Below are 23,825 nucleotides of genomic sequence, written 5' to 3'. Positions count from 1 at the left end.
AGAGCATTAGACATCAATAGGCACCCCCATACCCTGCCCAAATAAATCTCAACATGATCCTTACACTTTATATAAAAATTTAACTCAAAAAGATAATAGAGTTAAGTGTAAAATATAAGGATATAATTTTAAAAAAACAGAGTAAATCTTCAGGACTAGGCTAGGCAAATAATTCTTAATACCAAAACTATGACCCACAAAATTAAAATTTGATGACTTGAACTTTGTAACAATGAAAAACTTGTGCCCTGCGAAACCATGTGAAGAGGGAAATAAAGACAACTCATAAGCTGGCAGGCAATATTTGCACCCTGAATACCTGGAAATATCTAAAACGTATAAACACTCGAAGAACTCAATCGGAATAAAACTAATAATCCAATTAGAGAATGGCCAAAAGATATGAAGAGATATTTTACTGATGAAGACCTACAGATGGCAAGTGAGCACACAAATAGATGTTCAGCACCATTAGTCATAAGGAAAATGCAAATTGGAACCACAATGAGATACTACTGCATATTATTAGAATAAAAAAAGATAGTGACAACACCAGATGCTGTCAAGGATTTGGAGAAAATGTATCATTCGTACATTGCTGGTGTGAATGTAAAATGGTATAGCTAATCTTAGAAATAGTTTGGCAGTTTCTTATGCAGTTAAACCTGCAAATTACTATATGACATAACTATTACATTCCTGGGCATTTATCTGAGAGTAATGAAAACTTAGGTTCACACATAAACATGTAATGAATATTTATAGCAGCTTTATTAGTAAGAACTGCAAACTGAAATCATACCATGTATCCTTTAATAGCTGTCTGGTTAAACAAACTGCAGTAAATCCAAACTACGGAATACTACTCAGTAATAACAAGGAACACACTATTGATACATGCAACAAGTGGAATGATTCTCTAGGGAATTACGCCAAGTGAGAAAAGCCAATCTCAAAGCATTACGTGCTGTGTAATTCAATTTTTATAACATTTTTCAAGTGGCACAATTCTAGGAATGGTGAATGGATTAATAGTTGCCAGGGACTAAAGTGGCAGTGGGAGTGGAAAAGGGAGAAAAATGAGTGTGGAGTAATGGGGCAACATGAGACATTCTTGTGGTAATGAGAACATTTGCATCTTGACTGTATTATCAATATCAATATGTTGGTTGTAATATTATAATATAGTTTTACAAGGTGTTACCATTGCAAGAAACTGAATAAAGGATATATGTGATCTCAGGCTGCACATTGTAAGGGAAATAGACTTCATCGAATTAGTCTAGCCAAGTCACTAAACAAGCACACAATAACCGCAATCTTTAGGGGAGTGTGGTTTATATTAAGAAAACAATAACAAAAGAATTGAGGTTTCAAAAATAATTTTGAGGCATGAAGAAAAATATTGGTAGCATATAACATATAACAGAAGAAAATCAAGGAATGAAACATCTTTTGAGAAGGTTCACATTTTGGGCTTAGCAAACAATGACTTCAAAGCAGATATTATAAATGAGTTAAAAGAACTAATAGCATACATAAAATTTAAAGGGAACTATGATAACCATGTCTCACTGTATAAACATTAATTAATAGATTAAAAATTATATAAATGAGCTAAATAGAAATTCTAAAGTTGAAAATTACCATAATGGAAATAAAAAATATAAGAGGGGCTCAATAGCAGATCTGAAGTGGCAGGAAAAAAATCAGTGAGCTTGAAGGCAGGTCAATTAAGATGATCTAGTCTAAAAAACAACAAAAAGAAGAAAAAAAAACGTGAATACTTCAGACCTGTGGGACCCATCAAGTGTAACTATATATACATAAAGCAGGTTAAAAAATAAGGAAAAAGAGAGAGACATAAAAAATTGTGAAAAAATAATGACGAAAACCTTTACAACTTTTTGGGAAAATCTTAATATGCATATCCAAGAAGCTCAACGAACTTCAAAAGATAAATTCAAAGAGACTGGCACCTAGATGCTTCATAATGAAACTGCCAAAAGCCAGAGACAAAGAAGGTACCTTGAAATAGCAAAAGAAAAATAAATAATTGTGTGCCAGTCTTTCCCAATAAAATTAGCAACTCACTTCTCATCAAAAATGGATTTGAGAAGTTCCTAGGTTGATATATTGAGTGATGAAAGATTGTCAACCAAGAATTGTATATCTGTTACAACTATTCATCAAAACAAAGTTAAAATTAAGACATTTATAAATAAAAGCAAAAGCAAGATAATTTGTCATTAGCAGACCTCCCCTGTAAGAAATAATAAAATCTTTCAGGCTGAAATGAAAGGCTATTAATAATTCAAAGCCACAAGAAGAAATAACACTGGTAAGAGTAAATACACATTTAATTTTTGTAACATAATTCCTCTCCTACCTTACTGAAAATACAAGCGCATTAAGCAATAGCTATAAAACAGGTATAAACCTTCCAGGCTTATAATGTGTAAATATTTAATTTGCATAAAATGATAGTACAAAAAAGAAATGAAGGAACAGAGCTATAGTCAAAGTTTCTACATAAGATTGAAATTAATTTGGTACTGTTTTAAGAAATGTTGTTAGTTGTAATCTACCAGCCAATAAATTAGAAAATACCTCAAAACAAATAGTAAAAGAAAAAAACAACAGAATTAAGATGATCTATAAGAGCATATCTCTTTGACACAACAGAAGGCAGTAAGGAAAGAATAGAGGATCAAGAAAGAAGGCACACTGAAAACAAGTAGCAATATGGGAGATACAAATCCTACTGTATCAGTAATTGCATTAATGTAAATGGACTAAAGCAGATTGGAAAAATGAATTAAATAAAACCCTATAATTACAATACATGCTGTCTATAAGAGAAATGTCTTAGATTCAGAGACACAAATAGGTAGAAAGAAAAAGGAAGAAAAAAGACATACCATGTAAACAGTACACAGAGAATTCGATTGGCTATATGTAGACAAAATAGATTCTTAGATAATATTTTTGTCTTGAAAAAATAATTTATGTTAGTAAAATATTTAATTCATCAAATAGGCATAACAATTATAAATATGTACACATCTAACAGCAAAGCCCCAAATGCAAGAGACAAAGACTGGAAGAATTTAGTGGTTCAAAAATATTATTAATAAAATAATTTCATTTATAATAGAATAAAATATAAATATTTAGGAATACATTTAGTAAACTACTGCAAGATTTTGCATTGTTAATTATAAAACATTGCTGGAAGAAATTTAAAAAGAACTAAATAATTAGACAAGCCATATTCATGGCTTGGAAGAGTAAATATTTTAAAATTGTAATGCTCTCCAAATTGATGTAGAGAATTATTGCAATCCCTATCAAGATGCCAAATGCCTTTCTTTTGTTTGCAGAAGTAGACAAATACATACTAAATTCATATGAAACTGCGAGAGACCCAGAATAGTTAAAAAAATTCAGAAGGAAAGAACAAAGTTGGATGACTCAGATGTGAGGGTGACCTGCATGTGACATCTGTCACCTAATTGATGGCCAAGGTTAATTCAACTGACAGAGCTGGTTAGGTAGGTGTCCCCTTCCTCCCACACCACTCCATGTGTGCCCCTCCCAAAGCTGAGGCCTTGGTCAAAGAGGACGACCTTCCCCAGTAGAGGAAAACCATTCCTCTGTTGAAGATATACAAGTAGCGGAACTCCCAGCTAGAATCTCCAAAAAAGCTCTCAAAATTGGAGGACTCAAACTTCCTGATATCAAAACTTATGACAAAGCTACAGTAATCACTATAGTGTAGAACTGGCTTACAGATATGCATATAGATCATTGGAATATAGTTGAAAATTCTGAAGTAAACCCTGACATTATGGTCATTTGATTTCCACAAAGGTACTTATATGATACAGTAGAGAGAGAATAGTTTTCAACAAATCATTCTAGGAAAAGTAAACATTCAAAAAGAATGAAGTTGGACCCCCACCTCAAACTACACACAAAATTTAACTCACAGCACATTAGAGAACTGAAAAGCTTAAATTATAAAACTCTTCAAATAAAACAGGAGTAGATTATTGTGGGCTTGGATTATGGAATGGATTCTCAGCTATGATCACAAAGCTAAATCAACAAATAAATTAAAATTTCCTAAATTAAAAAAAAGTTTCTTTATATAAAGGACATCATCAAAAAAGTAAAAATACAACCCTTAAATTGGAAGAATATTTGCAAATCAAATATATATATGGTACTCCTACCCACTTAACTCTTATAACAATAAAAATACATAAAACACAGTAACTGGGCAAATGATTTGGATACACGCTTCTCCAAAGAAGATTAAAAATGTTAATAAGCACATAAAATTTATGTTCAATATTAGTCTTTATGGAAGTGCAAATTAATACTACAATGAAATGTTACTTCATACTCCCTAGGATTGTTACAACAAGAAGATGGCCAATAATAAGTGTTAAGGAGGATGTAGAGAAATCTCTGCAAGATTTCTCTTACAGTGTTTATGAGACTATACAATGTATAGCCACTTGGGGAAACAATTTGAGAAGTTCTTCAACCTGTTAAATATGGAGTTACCACATGCTCCAGCAATTCCATAATTAGATATATACCCAATAGCATTGAAAACTTTTTTAATACAAAAACTTGTATACAAATATTCATATCAGTCTCACATATTATAGTTAAGTGGAAACCAACCCAAACATCCATAAACTAATAAATGAATAAGCAAAATGGCTCATCCATACAAAGAATATTATGCAGCCATCATAAGGAATAAAACACACGTGTTACAGAGTGAAGGAATATAGACAGGAGTTAGATTAATCATTGCCAAGGGCCAGGGTAAAGGTATAGGGTTTCTTTTTAAAATGTTTTAGATAGTGACTGGTTGAAGTGTTCTGAAATCAGGTATTATTGATGGTTATACAAATTATAAATATACTAAAAAATTGAAGCTTATACTTTAGAAAGGTGAATAATGTGTGTGAATTATATCTCAATTAGGCTATTTTTTAAAATGTAAATGCATTAAACAATTTAATCAAGAGACAGTTTTTCAGACTGTATTAAAAACAGGATCCAACAACATGCTGCCTATAGGAGATACATGCTAGCTACAAAAGATACAAATAGGTTCAAAGTAATGGTATGAAGAAAATACCATGTAAATAGTACCCTATTTCATAGACTTAAATGTGAGGACTTCTTTATAGTTCTAAAAGTGAGGACTAAAGAAAAAAATGGAGACGAAATTTCTTGGTTAACTGATAGCTCTACGGTCATAGAACTAATGCTGATGCATTACTTAGTGAGAACGCAAAGCACTTCTTTACTGATTTTTAAAAGCACTTGAAAATTATGGCCCTAGTGACAGACAACATACATATTTGTAATCCCCAAAATGTCACATACAAAAGGGCTATTTATAAACATTACATAAGGAGAAGACTCATATTCTAGCCACTCTATTATTCCCTACTGGGTTGTCTTTGGGTCAATCTTTTAGTAGAATTTTCCCATATAAAAATGTGAGTGAAATAATTTGGGAAGTGTTTCATGAAAGTGTCATGTGGATTATAACTCTTCCTGAGCCTGTACCAGCAGGAGAAATGCTTTTAGAAACAGCTGAAATATTGACCGCCAGTTTTTCAATATATACATACTGAGTGTCCGATTTGTGCCTATGAAGCTCTTGATAGGAAGGTTTAAAATAAATTAGCCTGGCAAAGGAACTCTGTGAATCTAAGTAGAATGAGATAAATAGTAGAATGAGTAAAATATCCAGGCAATGCAGAAGGAACAAAATATACTGTCTTTCATTTACAAACGTGATGTTCTTGACCCATATTTGATAGACTTATGGATACAGAAAACAACAACAAAAAAGATTGAGTGCTAAATGGAGGTAGAATTATTAGGTTTCAGCAGATAATCCTATTTGGGACCCTGGCCCTGGATCAAATTTCCTGTCTAAATCTCAATGAACTTGAGCAAGTGTCTAACTCTTCAAACCTCATCTGTGGAATAGGGTTGATAAAGGTAGCTGGCAGAGTTGTGAGAGATGATTGAAGTGATCTAACACATAAAATACAACACAAAGCCTGTCCCATGCTAAATACTTTCAAATATTGGACATTGTTGTTGCTATTTTTATTATTTGAGATCCATAATTCCTGATTAAAAATTCTGAAATCCAAAGACTCTGGAAACCAAAATCTTTTGCAGAAACTCATTTGGTAGGAAAGCCTGACCTGAAAGCGAGCCTGTGAGGCTATTAGTAGACTTATTCCCATTTGGTGTGTATGTCTATTTGTTTAGCAGTAGAAATATGAAAGTATTTAATTATTAAATGCTGCCCCAGCCCTTGCTAGGAATGTCCTAAAATATGTATCATATCACCTTTTTAAATTTTGAAAAATTCTGGACTTAAAAGTCCACTTATCTTTAAGTGTTTTAGATAGAGACACGTTGACCTGTATCTTGATTATAATTAACATCACCAAAGATCACAAAGCTAATAATAATATTTTCTTTACAGACAGAATGGGGAGATTAGAGAGGACCCAGTTCTATTGGGAAATTGGTGTTACCAGTATGTGAGAGGTGAATAGTTACCACTGAATTTAATTACACACCTTGTAACATTGAAATTAATTACACTGGCACATTCTGACTCAAATGTCTAGAGCAGGATTAAAGATAGAAATGTGAAGGGATGCTGCATTTTTCTGTCTGTATTGAGATAATCACATGGTTTTTGTTTTTAGTTCTGTTTATGTGGTGGGCCACATTTATTGATTTGTATATGTTGAACCAACCTTGCATCCCAGGAGTAAAGGCTGCTTGATCATGGTGAATTACCTTTTTGATGTGCTGCTGGATTTGGTTTGCTAGTATTTTGTTGAGGAATTTTGCATCTATGTTCATCAAGGATATTGACCTGTAGTTTTCTTTCTTTCTTTTTTTTTTGTTATGTCTTTGCCAGATTTTGGTATCAGCATGATGTTGGGAGCTGAATATTGAGTTCACATGGACACAATGATGGGAAAAATACTCAAAAGTGGGGCAGGGGTTGCAAATGAGGGAGGCAAAGGCTGAAAAACTATGTGTTAGGTACTATGTTTGCTACCTGGGTGATGGGATCAATTGTTCCCCAAACTTCAGCATCATGCAGTATACCCATAAAAGCGTCACACAATGTACCCATAAAACTGCAGGGTACCCCTGGAATCTAAAATAAAAGTTGAAATTTAAAACAATAAAATAAAAAATAAAGATAGAAACAGAGTGACAGTGTAAAAAAGAGGACTGAAAATGGCTACTCACAATTTACTATATCCTTTGAAAAACTGGTAATTTTTGGCAAAGATATAATCAAGTTACTTTTTTTCCTACCCAACTAATGATGGAACATATTAAGTAGCAGAGCTGAACAGAAAATAATTAGTGTGAGTTGTAATAGAAGTACACCTTAAAATCATTCCTAATTAAGAACCACTACCTTAAAGAGTGAAATAAAATAGCTGAGTCAAAAGACACTGGAGCAAAGGTACAAGCCTAGTACTGCACTGAAAGAAGGTTCAGTAATCTTTTCTGCCTATTTTGAAGTTGTTTTTTTTTTACCTCTGTAAAACAACTTCTGTTTTCCTTTCAGGAGGCAAGGACAATGTCTCGACATTTTTTTTATGTTTTCTTTTTTATATATATGTTTTCTGAACTGGGGTCCTGCTGGCCTAAAACTCCTGGGCTCAAGTCATCCTCCCACCTCAGCCTCCTGAATACTTAGAATTACAGATGCTCAGCATTACACTCAGCTGGGATATATTTTTTATTGTCACCACTGTGGGATGGGGGCATGTATGCTACTGACTGATAATGCTTCTAAACATCCTACAATGCACAAGACCAACCACCAAACAAAATGTTGATAGTGCCAGTTTGAGAAACGCAGTTCTAGGGAGTATGGTTAACTTAAAAATGTTCATCCAACAGAGGAGAAAAAAAAATCTCACCAGTGGGAAAAATAATTCCAAAATCACAATTTAGTGCCCTGTTAGACGTGAACTGGTTTTACATCCAATACCACAATCTCATCCTTACAATCCTTTCTTAAGTTACCTATAAATCTCTAGCTTCTCAAATGTATTCTTAACTGTTTTCTTGCTGCTTTTTTTCTTCATTATGTAACACCTTTGACATATGTTCATTTTATACTTCCATGTTTGTTTTGCTTTTAAACTTTTGAAAATTGTATTTTAATAACTGCTTGGGGAAATAGCAAGAAGGATGTATAATTTTGGAAAACTTCGTATTTGAAGTTAATTCATCTCTGGCTTTAATATAAAGGGTGAGATGCCTGACACCACCTTAGTGTAGCAGGTACTCCATCAGTTTAAGAAGACTGATCTTCCCCAGTCATTTCTGAGACCTCAGAGATATCATTTATAACTAGATTCTACAATCCTTTCACCTTGAGTAAGCTCACCTTCATATTCAGCTAACCACCCCATATGCTATAGTGTGGAGCTGTCTTATTTTAGGGGAAGTGGGGGAATGCTTTTCTTCCTAACTAAACCTAATGCTCTACTAAGATTGTATTGTATTTTCTATATTCTGTCTTCCCTTCATCCTGGTGTCACCCCAAAAAAATAATTTTTGCAAAGATACAAGATTTCTTCTGCTGTGAGAAAGACCCATTTTGCCATGTATGGACAGGTTTTGAAGCTGTCTGAGGCCTTTATCTCAGTCTGCAGGGGAAGAGTGTCAACACACAATAGGCCTTAATTAGGACCCAATCTGCTGAGCAGAGAGCTTCTGCCACCTGGAAACTGCAGCGGTTTCACATGATGAAATTAACAAAAGGAAACCATATAAAGATGGTTGGATATTTGGAGCAGTGGAAAGAGCTTGATTGTTGTGCCAAATTGTTTTCTATCCTGGTTCCACCCTTTATTAGGTGTCAGACATTAGGTAAGCTGTACAAGATCTCTGAATCGCTGCTGCTTGTCTGTAAAACTTTCCAGCAGGGTTGCTGTGAAGATCAATAAGATCAAATATGAATTTTTGTTCACTATATTCTTGATATTCATTAAGAATAATAGACTTTCAGAAATGCAACAAACATGGCTACACTACGGTATATAATTCTTGTCATATAACATTATAATGTGTTTGAAATGCCATATTAAATGTAGACATTAAATATAGAGTAAACTGGAAATGTACATACCCATGGTATATAGAATAATTTCCCACAACCCGTCAGAAAAAGAAGCCCATGTTCTAATCCCCAGGATCTATGAATGTTACCTTGCTATAACCACAACAGTGGAAGTGATTTGAGGTAGGAAGGGCTCAACCTGTCTCTGCCGGCTGTAAAGTTGGAGGAAGAGGGCCATGAGCTAAGGAATGCGGGCAGCCTTTAGAAGCTGGAAAAGGGCAAGGAAACAGATCCTCCCCTAGAGCCTCCAGAAGGAACACGATTTTAGCCCATGGAAATACCTTTTAGACTCCTGACCTCTGGAACTACAAAATGATAATTTTATGTTGTTTAAGCCACCAAGTTTGTGGTAATTTGTTACAGCACGAATAGGAAGCTAATACTGCAGGGAATATTATTGTTCATGGAATATATAAGCAGGGCATAGAACAGACACATCTCCTTTAATAATCTCTAGGGATTAAAAGAGGAAGGGAAACCTGGTATACATAAATTACAGAGAGTAGAGGCCTGGATGGAGGGATACAGATGATAAGAAAGTCTTCAAAGGAGGTGAGGTTCCAGATAACACATTAGGGCAGAGATGAAAGACACCTAGATATATATCTCATTCATTAATGGGAACAGGGACATTTTGTTTTGTATGTTGGAGTGGGGAAGAAATTGCAGAAATTGACTGATTCATTCATTCATTCATGCATTTGTCATCTATTTGAAATGGCTCACCACGTTTTGGGCACTGAGTAAGAGACTCAGGACCGAACTAGTGGGCACTATCCCTGTCCTTAGGGAGCCTACAGTCTTCCAGGAGAAAAAGACGTCTGATAAATAAAATCATTAGATATAAATAAGAAACATCAATGATGGTGTAAAGAAAATAATAAAATATTACAGAAAGAAGTATTTATTAGGAACCTTATTTAGATTGAGAGAGTCAGGAAAAGCATTCCTGAGAGAGTACCATTTGTGTTGAGATGGGAAGGCTAGCCAGGCTAAGGACTGTGCAAGAATCTCACAGAAGGAAGAGGCAGCAAAGGCAAAGACTGTGTTGGTGAAAAACAGACTATGGAGAGTGCGTTGAACAAGGAGGAGAATGTCAAGGCCCGGGCAGAGAGAGACAAGATTACATAAGAATTTTGGGATATATTCTAAGACTTGGATTTCCTGATTCATGATTATTCTGATTTCCCACATTTAAACTTGAGCTTTAAATGACAGAATGATGAAAGGCCAGATATGGAAGCATGTTTAGTTCTCATCTATCCTAACTGCTTTAATTCCAGTTGAAAAAAGTGAAGTGTAGGGAGGTTATTTAACTAGGTTAAAGTTGCTCAGCAGTGCCACCTCTGAGTCTAGAACTAGAACCCGTAGACTCTCTTCTCATCACACTTCTTCACTCATGGCACTGCCAACTGGGGGGATTCCAGCAGCTCCAAAAGGGACTGCTCCTGGAAAGGCAGACAAAAGGTCCACTGGTGGTTCTGTGATTGCATCCTGGCCTGGCCTGCATCAGATGTCATAATAGCCAGGCCTCTAAGAAGCAGAGAGGCTCTATCTGCTAGGAGAAAACAGCCTTCTTGTGGGAGGGTAAAAATCAAACTTATGCTTAAGGAGTGGGAGTGCATATCCTGGAGCCCTCACAGAGCTTGTCACGAAAGGAAAGAAGCTAAGTTAATTAGGTCCTACTTTTATTTTTTTCTCCATTGTAAATTTTCCAATCTTCTCAAGGTCTTTCCAAGGTAAAAATTTTCCTGCCGAAGAAATTAAGAATAACTAACACCCTATTTAACTCTATGCTATGAGTATAAATACTTATATTTCAAAATAAGCTAATTTCTTATTTTTGTGATTAGAAATATTTCTTAAGCATTTTTAGTTTGCTCAGGTCTGTTGCCATTTTGTAAGCTGAGAAATCTCTGTGTGAGTTGAATGACTTTTTCCCCCCAACTGAACATAGATATAAGTAATCCTAAAAATGTATGTTAGGGGAGTTGTTATCGTGTCATTTAGTTGCATTATGTTGTTACCTTGTATTATAGAATTCTCTGATGTTCTACATCTAAATGATAAAGTGCAAGCTCTCAGAGCTGAAAGAGTTTGAGGGGAAAAATCTTTCTGCTAAATATCTCTTCTGGGTGACACAAAGTTTTTGCCTCAAAAGGAGAAACTGAGCTAATAAACACCAAAAAAAAATAAAAAAAGAATAAAAAGCATCCACCTCACCTTATCTCACCCCTGACATTATTGTAGTCTATGCCTGGATGGCCTTTCCCTAGATAATTTACAGCCACCCAATGTTCCTGCTATTTGTGAGAATAGATTTTCTCAAAGTATGGTTTCAAGATCACCTACCTTATACCTAATGTCAGCCCCACCACCCTGGGCTCTGTGTTTGAGAAACAAAGGTTGAGAACCAATGCTTTAGACCCACTCACTTTAATACAATATGAAAACCACTGCTATGTTAGTTTCCATGGGTTCCTATATTAGCTTATAATGGCCTAGCTGAATTATGCATAACATTCTCATGGAGACTCATGCTACTGAGCATTTCAATTTAGACTCTTGGAAAAGGAAACATTTTGGATGGTCTGGATAAACAAGAATGCAGTGGCACCAGTTGTAGGTCTGCCCACTGTACCACCCTGGTTTCCAAGGCAGGACACATTCACAGTCCAGGTTACCTTCTTTGAAGTTCTGTGGTTCTTGATGGATGTGAAGATTGTTTCTCCTAGAGGTTATCAATATTATTAATGGGATGACAAAGAAATAAGCCAGGCTCAAGTATATATTTCTAACTAGAAAGATATCCACTCAGGTAGCACTAACTTGTAACAAGGATTCAGCTATTCCTCTCCACAGACATCAAAAATAGGGAATATATTCTTCATTGCCTTGTGCCTCCAAGATTTTGTGTAACAAGCAAAGGCTCTTTTCATTGGCTTAGTTACTCTGAAGACCTGCTCGTTGGAAACAGGAGTCTAATACTTATTAGCTCAATTGTTTTACTTAATTCAACAAACCAGAGTATGTTTGTGCCTAATACATTAAAATACTGTGTGGTCTTCAGATTAAGATAAGGTCATTACCTTTCCACTCTAATCAGAATATTTTCTATTAATATGCAAGCTGGTACTTGATGACCTTTACTTAATTTTCAAGGACAAAGAATCACAACCATAATCTTAAGAAATTTATTGGCTGGGCGCGGTGGCTTACGGTATAATCCCAGCACTTTGGGAGGCTGAGGCAGGCGGATCACAGGGTCAGGAGATCGAGACCATCCTGTGAATGGTGAAACCCTGTCTCTACTAAAAATACAAAATATTAGCTGGGCGTGGTGGCGGGTGCCTGTAGTCCCAGCTACTCGGGAGGCTGAGGTGGCAGAATGGCGTGAACCCGGGAGACGGAGCTTGCAGTGAGCCGAGGTTGCACCACTGCACTCCAGCTTGGGCGACAGAGTGCAACTCCGTCTCAAAAAAAAGAAAGAAATTTATTATGAAATTAAATATACTAAATGATTATATTTATACTACTTAAAAGTTGTGATTAGATTTTAAATTATCATAATAATATCTACAGAGGATGAAATAAAAATCTTTTTAAGTTAACTCATCATTCCTGCATTAGAGATGTTAAGTATTGTACCTGAGATCACAGAGCTATGAAGAAGTGGAGGCAGGATTTGAACTCAAGTGGTACAATTCTGGAGTCTAACTCTCAGACACGGCAGGTCTCCTCCACACAGGGACATGTAGGATAAAGACAGCTAACTGTGGAACCTTCTGTCATCAGTGGAACTGTCAATTGGCAGCTTCCTGTTTGACCTGGAGCAAAACTCTAACGCAGCCTCCAAGATTCCTGTCCCCTAGTGTTCTTGCTCTGTACAGTGTGTTCCATTTGAGTACAGTTGCAGCTAGTACATAGGACAGAATGTCAGTCCTGTGATTAGATTACTAATTAGTTGACTTTGAGTTAGTCAAAAAAGAGATTATCCTCAGGCAGGCTGACCCAGTGAGGTGAGCTCCTTAAAAGCGGTGAAGTGTTGGACTCCCTTGTAAGCTGTGAAGACACAGTATGCATGAGTTCTACAACAGCCACGAACTGAGCCCTCAGATGAGGATGCAGCCAGCTGACACCTTGATTGCAACTTTGTGATACTCTGAGAAGTGGAGCCAGATAACTCCTCAGGTTTGTGATAATTTGTTATGTGCAATAGAAAACAATACAGGTTGTCTCTGTCTTATTTCTTTGATATGTCACTCTAGCTCTGACCTCTCCATCTGCTCCCAATGCTCTTATCCATGATAACTCATGACCCAAATCATCCACTGAGAATTCCTTCAGAACCTGCCTCTGCATCTATAGTAAATCTATGTCAATTAATCTTTTCCCATTTTCTATATATTCTGACTCGTTTTTACTGCCTAGTGATCAATATATATTTTGCTAAATAATTATGCTTTCTCTGTCCCTCTGCACATCATACTAGTTCTGTGAACAAGAGAATTGCTTTAGTTCGTTGTTAATTGTCTTGGTAGACATTTAGCTTTGTAACCACATGCCTTTTCTATGTTGTTTCCCACAGAATCTCTAGCATGTAACTCTGTTCCTAGCACATAGTAGATGCTTAAATAGTATTTGTCAAATAAATGAATTCATGTGGTATCATACAGAGGAAAACATGTACTGGATAAACTAATTTACTTTTCAAGCAGCAGGAGAGGCAACGATCAGCTAAATGATAGAAATTTCATTGCTTCTGTGGGTCCCTCACCCTCACAGTGTCAGATATAGATGTGTCTACACTAAATGCTTACACAGTGTTGCTGAATGACAGAAATAGAGACCAAGAACAGATTTATTTATGTGCAACCTTGAGTGGAGCTTCAAAACTAGCTGATTTAGCATGTGGGTTTTGTTTTTAGGCATTTCTTTCTCTTTATCTCTTCTAAGCACAAATCAGATGGAATGCGTGTAGTGCTCTGAATCTGAGCAAAATCAGGTGACATGAGCTAGCTGTTTTGAAAAAGCAGCACAGTTTCCTCATGCCTGTGTCAGCAATCCAGGCCACAGTGGGCCTCCAGAGAATCACAGAGGTCAGTAGAACACAACACACATGGCAGGATTTACTGTTTATGCTCAGCCCTACGTGGTGTTATGGTTTCTGCCACATAGTTCACTACACAGTTAATGCACGTGGTATTCCACCTCCTGCAATATATAGTGAGTGTATAAAAAGGAAAATACAACAAGTGTGTATTGGGCAAACAGAAAAGGGAATTAAAATTTCCAGGGCACTATTTGCCAAATATTGTGTCAGGCACTTTAGTAAATATTATTTCATTTGACTCTTGCGTTAACCTACTTAAAAATGAGCATGTTATTCCTGTCAATACAAAGGATATAAAGGAGACTTAGGACTGATCAATAACAAATACTGCAAGCAGAGGATTTGAATCTAGGACTGTTCAAAGCCTGGGCCAATGCTTGTTTTATGATTTCCCATTTGTCAAAGTACATCCAGGAGCCAGGGCCTGACTTTGAACCTGGTAGCGAGTGTCTTTGGTACAAAGAAGAGCTTTTATTGTCTGAAATAGTCTGAAGAAGTGCTCTTCCTAAGTGATGTTTGGAATTCCCTAGGTGCACGTTTCCCGAAGAAATGTTCCTGCTTGTGAGTAATGAGGGATCAATCTCTTCCTCATTTTCAGCCTGCCTAAATTCAACCCATTCTTTAAGACTGAGTTTAAAAGCCTTATTTGTGGAAGACATATCTTCTCCTTCCTTGATGCTTTTACAGAATGTTATTGCACTTCTATTTGTTATTTATTTTATTCATGATTTTATTACTGTTCATTCAAATATAACAACTATTCTATGTATACTATTCTATACATAAAGAATGTAGAAAATAAAAAAATTACTCAGTTTATGGAGCAGAGAGCCATGCCAATAAATAATTGCACATTATGTTAGAAATGTTACTTAGAAGTAAGTAAGGCTTATACTGGAGCAAGTATCACATGCAGCTACTGTCTCTGGGAGTGAGAGAGGGGATTGTGAGGATGCTATAACTGAGTTTTAATGGTTGAATAAGCTCTTTACTTGACAAAGAGGTAGAAAAGCATCCTGGGAAGAAAACAGAGCATATGCAAAGACTTAAAAGTGAGTGAAAGAGTATTTATGTTTAGAAGACTGTACATTATAGCACATGGCTGGAGTACAGTGCATGCTGGGATTTGTAAGCAGAATGAAGATGGGAACTTCCAGATCCAAGTCATCAAGGGATTTGCATACAAGCTAAAATGATTGGATTTGTTTTACCTGAAGGTGAAGCAAGATATGACTTGCTTTAAAGTGAATGAGTGGCTGAGCAGCTTGTATTTTAGAAAGGTCATATTGGAAGCAGCAGGGAGAAGAGATTAAAGCAGAGAGAGTAATACTGAGGGCAGGGAGACAGTTTGAGTGCTCTCTGGTTGATTAAAAAAATGTAATGACCTCCTAAATTAGTGCTAACAGTAACAAAGTGTCAAGGAGAAATTTTAAAAATGTTTAGCTGATTGCTTCCAGAGCTAGATAGTTGATGAAATAAGGCAATGAAGAGAGGGAAAAAGAAACTTAGTGGTTCTGATTTAGGAAGTCAAGATAGAAAAAACTTAAGGAGGGAGATAGATTGTGTGAAAGATAATTATATTTTACTTTTGTCTATACTTTAGAATTCTATTTATATAAGTACAAAAGCAAGAACAATAAATCTATGGTTATAGAGCTTAGAATGTTGGCTTCTTTTGAGAGGGAATAGTTTGTGACTGAGATGACAACTTATGTGTTTTTTTCTTTAACGTTTTATTTCTTCATATGGGTGGCGGTGGTTACATGGATTGACTCATCTGGTAAAAATACGTTGGGCTTTTCACTTATAATTTGTATGCTTTTCTATATGTATGATGTAATTCAGTAATATCTTTAGTTAAAATAATTTTAAAATAAACCAAATGGATAGTTTTAAGGAAAGTGTAAATACAGATGAAGAGTTAGTTAAATGGAGGATACTTTTCAAAAAAGTTACGTTACATGCAATATGGTCTCTTCCATTCACTTCATGGTAATCTTTCCCCGTTATTCTGCTTTCCCACTTTCATTGACTTCTTCTTGTTACTTAATTCTTAGTTCTTTCCAGTAGTCTATCAATGACTTTCTTCCTTTCCAAATTATAACTTTTTTTTATCTACTCAATGAAACCAATATTTTTGAAAGCATACTATCTGAGATGTAAGAGGTTGGTTAAAACATTAATCAACAGGTGCTGGAGAGGATGTGGAGAAATAGGAACACTTTTACACTGTTGGTGGAACTGTAAACTAGTTCAACCATTGTGGAAGTCAGTGTGGCGATTCCTCAGGGATCTCGAACTAGAAATACCATTTGACCCAGCCATCCCGTTACTGGGTATATACCCAAAGGAGTATAAATCATGCTGCTATAAAGACACATGCACACGTATGTTTATTGCGGCACTATTCACAATAGCAAAGACTTGGAACCAACCCAAATGTCCAACAACAATAGACTGGATTAAGAAAATGTGGCACATATACACCATGGAATACTATGCAGCCATAAAAAATGATGAGTTCGTGTCCTTTGTAGGGACATGGATGAAACTGGAAAACATCATTCTCAGTAAACTATCGCAAGGACAAAAAACCAAACACCGCATGTTCTCACTCATAGGTGGGAATTGAACAATGAGAACTCATGGACATAGGAAGGGGAACATCACGTTCTGGGGACTGTTGTGGGGTGGGGGGGGGGGGGGGGGACAGCATTAGGAGATATATACCTAATGCTAAATGACGAGTTAATGGGTGCAGGAAATCAACATGGCACATGGATACATATGTAACAAACCTGCACATTGTGCACATGTACCCTAAAACCTAAAGTATAATAAAAAAAAAAAAAGCATTAATCAAGTGCTATCTGTACAATGTCAGACATATTGGAAATATTTGAAATGACTTTTAGAAATTTTTCTAAGACTTTTTGTTTTTTGTGTTACGGTTCAAGAGATGGTTTCTCCCAAAGAAATCCCAAACAGAATTAATTCTGGAAATATGAAAAAGTAATGCAAATTTAATTATATCAAAGTGGAGAAAATTATCTTTTAAAATATAATATCTTTTAAAATATAATATCTTTTAAAATATAATATCTTTTAAAATAAAAAATATTTAAAATATCTTTTAAAACATGAAAACAAGATTTAATGATATAGAAGAAAGTACACAATTATAATATGCTATGTAATTTTATGGACAATTTTCTAATTCTATTTGTTTATTTTTACTTTGCTCTTCTAATTTACTTAATCTATACCATCCTAAACAAATATTCCAATTTAATTAAACTTTTTATTTTGAAATAATTATAGATTTGCATGCAGTTGTAAGTAATAATTTGAAGAGATACCCTATACCCTTTACCCAGTTTTTCCTAGTAGCTATGTCTCGCAAAAGTGTAGTACAATACCAAAACCAGGATCGAAAGAGTCAAGATGCAGAACATTTCCATCACCACAGTGATCCCTCATCTGTCCATTTTATTAACTCACACCCACCTCTTTCTCCCCAACCCATAGAAATCTTAACCCCTGGGAACCACCAGTATTTTCTCCATTTCTAAAATTTTATCATTTCAAGAGTGTTATATAAATGGAGTCATACAGTATGCAACCATTTAGATTGTCAGTTTTCATTTAGTGTAATTTCCTGACGATTTGCCCAACTTTTTGTGTATATTAACAGCCTATTCTTTTTTTAATTGCTGAGTATTAGTACATGTGTCTTAGTCTGTTGGAACTGCTATAACACAATACCATAAACGGAGTGGCTTATCGACAACAGAAATGAATTTCTTACAGTTTTGGAGTCTGGGAAGTCCAAAATCAATGTGCCAACAGACTTATTGTCTGATGTGGGCCCACTTTGTCACCTTTTCCTGTGTCCTCAAATGGTGAAAGAGGTGACCAGCCTCCTCTGGCCTTTTAAATATGGGCACTAATCTCATTCATGAGGACTTGACGTATGAATTCAACGTACGAATTTTGGAGGGACACAATTGTTCAGACTATAGCAACATGGTATGTGTGTATCACAGTTTGTTTAATCATTCACCTGTTAAAGGTCATCTGGGTTGTTTCTAGTTTTGGGCTATTATGAATAAAGCTGTTTGAACATCCATGTGTAGGTTTTGTTTGAACATAATTTTTCATTTTTCTGGAATAAATGCCCGAGAGTTCAATCTGGGTCTTATGATAGTGACATGTTTTAACATGTGTAACTGTTTCCCAGGATTGTTGTACCATTTTACATTCCCACCAGCATTGTGTGAGTAATCCAGTTTTTCTACATTCTTACCGGTATTTTTTTTTCTTTTTTTACTTTAGCCATTCTGATTGGTATGTAGCAATACCTCATTCTGGTTGTAATTTGCATTTACTTACTAGCTAATAGCGGTAAGCATATTTTTATGTGATCATTTGCCATCAGCTACATTTTGCAAATTTAAAAAAGAAGATGCTGATAAATTTTCGGTTGATATATAGAGGAGGCAATTATAAACAACATTTTCCAAATCAGAAGAATATGTTGGTTGAAGGTACAAATTTGAAAGAAATGGACCAAAATTAAGTCAGTGGTTAGATGGAACAAAGTAAGGAGAACGTAACAGTACATACAAAGTTGGATGAGAAAAAGAGGGGCATCTCTGATAAAACCATCACATAAAGACGTGGAGACTCAGAAAGTATCAAGAAGTGTGGCAGAGCTGGGGTGAACTTCATGGAAATGCTTTCTACAGCATAAGAATTACATGCAATTTGAAAATCCATGGAAACTTAGTACAGAGAGGAATGAATAAGTTTGTGGGGAAGAGGCATCTCATACTGGGATCACAAACAAGTGAAACATTCCAAGTGTGGCAAGCTTGAGAAAGGCAGAAAATGGAGAAGTGCACATCTAAGCCGATAGCAGGAATTGCCCAAAAAGCACATACCTTCCAAGAAAGTCAATCTGGATACATTTCCTGAATAGTAGATGTGTTTTCATTTTGAAGGCTCAGAATTTCACACTTGGGAATACTTCTCAGGTGTGGTATCTTACAAAACTTTGGTTACTGCAAGGAAAGATCAAGGAAAGTCTAAGGGATGAGCCAATACATATGTGATTTTTTTTTTTTTTTTTTAAAGCCAGAGTCTCACTCTGTTGCCCAGGCTGGAGTTCGGGGCCGTGATCTCGCCTTACTGCAAGCTCCACCTCCCGGGTTCTCTCCCACCTCAGCCTCCCGAGTAGCTGGGACTATAGGCATCCGCCACCATGCCCGGTTAATTTTGTTTTTGCATTTTTAGTAGAGATGGAGTTTCACCGTGTTAGCGAGGATGGTCTCGACCTCCTGACCTCATGATCTGCCCGCTTCAGACTCCCAAAGTGCTGGGATTACAGGCGTGAGCCACTGTGCCTGGCCATACATATGTGATTCTTTACTTGGCTGAATAAGAGTGGCTAAAAGGGACCACTGGACTAGGATAATAAAAGTACCCTGTTGAGGATATACCTACTGAAAGATTGGGGTTCTGGACTCCATTAACTCATTCTTGGCCATAAACACTGGCCCAGGCGTTCAGCTGCTATGCAAAGCAGTCCACAATCAATTTATGCATCACAATTAGCCACTGTTTCTCTGTTTCTCCTTTCTATTTACCTTGTTCCTCCCTTAGGGAGAAAATTTAGAATTATTAGCTTCTTACTGATATGGGAAATATACACAAATAGAAAAATGTGGTAATTTTTTGAGGTAATATATGAGCCTCAGGGATTGGGCTTTGACTAAACTACAAAAAATGGTGAGGTTATAAAAAAGATAACAGTGAAAGGTCATTGATTCAAGCTGCTTAAACAATGTCAGCGACTGCCTCTGGTTTCCTTCTTACGTGAGAGAAACAAACCACTATCTGTTTAAACCACTGTTAGTCTGGTATTCTGTTACTTGTAACCGAAAGGATCTGCAGTTCATTTGAAGCATTCTGGAATGAGGATGTAAAAAGCTACTAACTTACTTTCATCTCTTAGTCTGTTTGTTGTTGTTGTTGCAGTAAAGGAATACCTGGGGCTGGGAAATTAATAAAAAGAGTTTATTTGGCTCATGAGTCTGCTGGCTGGAAGATTGGGCATCTGGGGAGGGCCACAGGCTGCTTCCACTCATGGTCAAAGGCAAAGACGAGCCGAGGTATGCAGAGGTCACATGGTGAGAGAAGAAACAATAGAGACAGGGGAAGTTCTAGGCTCTTTTTAACAAGAAGCTCTTGTGGGAACTAATAGAGTGAGAGCTCACTCACCCCCAAGGGAGGGTATTATCTATTCATGAGAAATTTGCCCCCATGGCCTAGACACCTGCCATTAGGCCCCACCTTCAAAATTAGGGATCAAACTTCAACATGAGGTTTGGAAGAGCCAAACATCCAAGCCATAGAATCTCTAAATTAGAGTCCTGTCTTCCCAAATCTTGACTTAGCTTTTACATAAAACACAGTGTAAGCAAGCTAGAACATTTCAGCTGACCTCATGCATAAGAGAAATAGAGAGTTGCCCATAATAATCTCAGACAGGAAGTTTTGAAATGATCCAGTGCCTCTGAAGCCTCCCACATCTAGCATCACATGTCAGTTCATTTTCATTTTATTTTTCCCCATTTGTTCCTTTTGAATAGTCTAACAATACTAGGACAAAACATATTAAACACATGCATATAACTGTTAGTGGATTATGAGATAATATTTCTTCTTGGAATGAGAGAAACCCATAGCTTGAAAGCTCCAGGAATCTGAGTGTTTGGGAAACAGTGCGAACAGAGAATAAAATAGTCATAAAGGGAAAGCGAGGATCTGTAGACTGAATTTACCCTGTTTGTGGTTGTTTCTCATAAAGAAACCCAGATTTGGTTAGCTCTACTTATCAGCCCTGACTCTGCCATTATATTGCTGGAGACTCTGGAACCTGGAGATGTATTCCAGAGACAAAACAGCCACCCGGATAGGCCCTGTCCATGAGATGGCAATTTTTTTTTTTTAATTATACTTTAGGTTTTAGGGTACATGTGCACAATGTGCAGGTTTGTTACATATGTATCCAACCTACAGAATGGGAGAAAATTTTTGCAACCTACTCATCTGACAAAGGGCTAATATCTAGAATCTACAATGAACTCAAACAAATTTACAAGAAAAAAACAACCCCATCAAAAAGTGGGCAAAGGACATGAACAGACACTTCTCAAAAGAAGACATTTATGCAGCCAAAAAACACATGAAGAAATGCTCATCATCACTGGCCATCAGAGAAATGCAAATTAAAACCACAGTGAGATACCATCTCACACCGGTTAGAATGGCCATCATTAAAAAATCAGGAAACAACAGGTGCTGGAGAGGATGTGGAGAAATAGGAACACTTTTACACTGTTGGTGAGATGGCAAATTTAAAACACATTTTAACAATCTTCCTTCTGCTCCAAGTTGCTAAGCAATCTAATTTTGCCCACCACACAAGCCAGCGTTTCAAGTGAGGGCAGCTGTCCATCCTACTCTCAATGTAGGATCTGTCATGATGTGCAGTTTGTGTGTATCATCAACAAGAACGGGCCCAGGAATTTGGAGAGGCGGGGAAAACTAAACATGCTTAACTAGTTGGATATCAGTTGGGGGCAGAAATCCCATAAAATGATCTTTCCTGCCCTCTAATTCCCCCAATGAATATAATGTTTTTGATCAAAACATGTAACATGTACAGAATACATTTATTTCTCTGTATTCTGTAAGGAGTTATGTTTCCTCATGGAAGACAAGTAAAGGTCAAAGGGGGAGGGACTTTTGTGTATAGAGATTATTTTCTTGCCTTAATAGGATGCTTGCCTCATGCAACTTCAGAATTTATCCTAATACAGGAATGATTAAGGTAACTTTTAAGCTGCTACTTCCTAGTCTCAGCATAAAATTCTTATTTTAACTTAAATAATAATTGTAAGGAGCTAACTTATTTCCTTATACTTTCAACTGTGGAGTAAAAGATGTATTCCCAAGCAAATAACAAGCTTCTAAGAAATTATCCAAATCGACAAATACCTTTACTCCAAACTGCTCACAGCAAGTGGTAGAGTGAATCCAAATCAATTTCTCTGTCCTCAAGCCATAATAGAAGCAGATAAAAAACATGAAACCTTGGGCTTTACTGCAGTTAATTTGGAAGAAAATGTTATACCTGGAGAAAACCTGATGGTGCTTACTGGGTAGGAACATGCACCTGTTGAGTATTTGACAGAAGACTATTTCGCATGTCTCAAAACATCCTTTATCGATTAAAAAAAAAAGGTGAGAAACACTTGCTCTGAATATCGGCAGAGAAAGATTTCTTAGCACCCTCTATTTCCTATTCTGCACTTATGCACCCCAAGTTGTTAAAAAAAAGAAAATGAAATTAGCTCACCAAGGGCTTAATTATATCCCCTTCAATGGGCATCAATACTATTGGCAGCCCTCACAGGGATAGTCTCCTGACAAATCAAGTTGTTGTCTGAGGCATGAAGTGTTAGATTATGATCGAGCCAGCGTGACACTATGATTCGTGGTTGCTGTATTTCTGAGGGGAAGCCGGATTTCTATTTTATAACGAGTATGAATTTCTAGTGAGACAAATGAATCCTTTTGTTCAACTTCAAGAGTTCATCTTCAGTATCTCAGAGCAGAATTATTTTACAGACTCAAACATGTGAAGATGCAGAGGGGTAAGAAATAATGATGCGTAAAGCTTTCTGTCCTGAAACACACCCTTTGGAATTCTAAGAAGGGCGTACAGTGAGCTGAGCCACTCAAATAACAAGTGATAAAGTTGAATCTCTCCAGTGTAGGATGTAATGTTTTAATGGATATTGTTTTAGCATTCAGTGTTTCACATCATGGTCACTAACCCACACTATCACTACTGTGGTGATATGAGTATTATAAATTTTATTAAGGAAAATTTTCTGCTTAGCAAGTATTCACAAACCTCCGGCTGTATACTGCCAATCTTTTTCTGATATGGGTATAAGACTTAGTTACTTCATATGTTTATAAAATGTTATTAAAATACAGTTTTTTAAAAACAGGAAACACAAAAAGTACATGAAAAATACTTGAATTCCTGAAGTATTGATACATACAACTTGATGAAACTGTAGGGAATTATGGTGACTTGGAAAAAAAAAGCCAATCCTTAAGGGTTACTTACTGCATAAGTCCATTCATACAACATTATTGAAACGACAAAATTATAGAAATGAAAAACGAATTAGTGCTTTGCAGGGAGCAGAGATAGAGTGAGAAGGGAAGAAGAGATGGATATGGCCATGAAAGGGCAGTAAAAGGGATCCTCATAGTAATGAAAATGTTCTGTGTCTCGATTGTATTAATGTCAATATCCTGGTTGTGATATCGCACTATAGTTTTGCAAGATGTTATCATTGGGAGGAATTGTTTAGAGTACGTGGGGCCTCTTTGTATCATTTATTA

The sequence above is a fragment of the Hylobates moloch genome, unplaced genomic scaffold, assembly GCF_009828535.3.
Source record: "Hylobates moloch isolate HMO894 unplaced genomic scaffold, HMol_V3 SCAFFOLD_14, whole genome shotgun sequence".
Classification (NCBI taxonomy): Eukaryota; Metazoa; Chordata; class Mammalia; order Primates; family Hylobatidae; genus Hylobates; species Hylobates moloch.
This window is presented reverse-complemented; position numbering follows the sequence as displayed.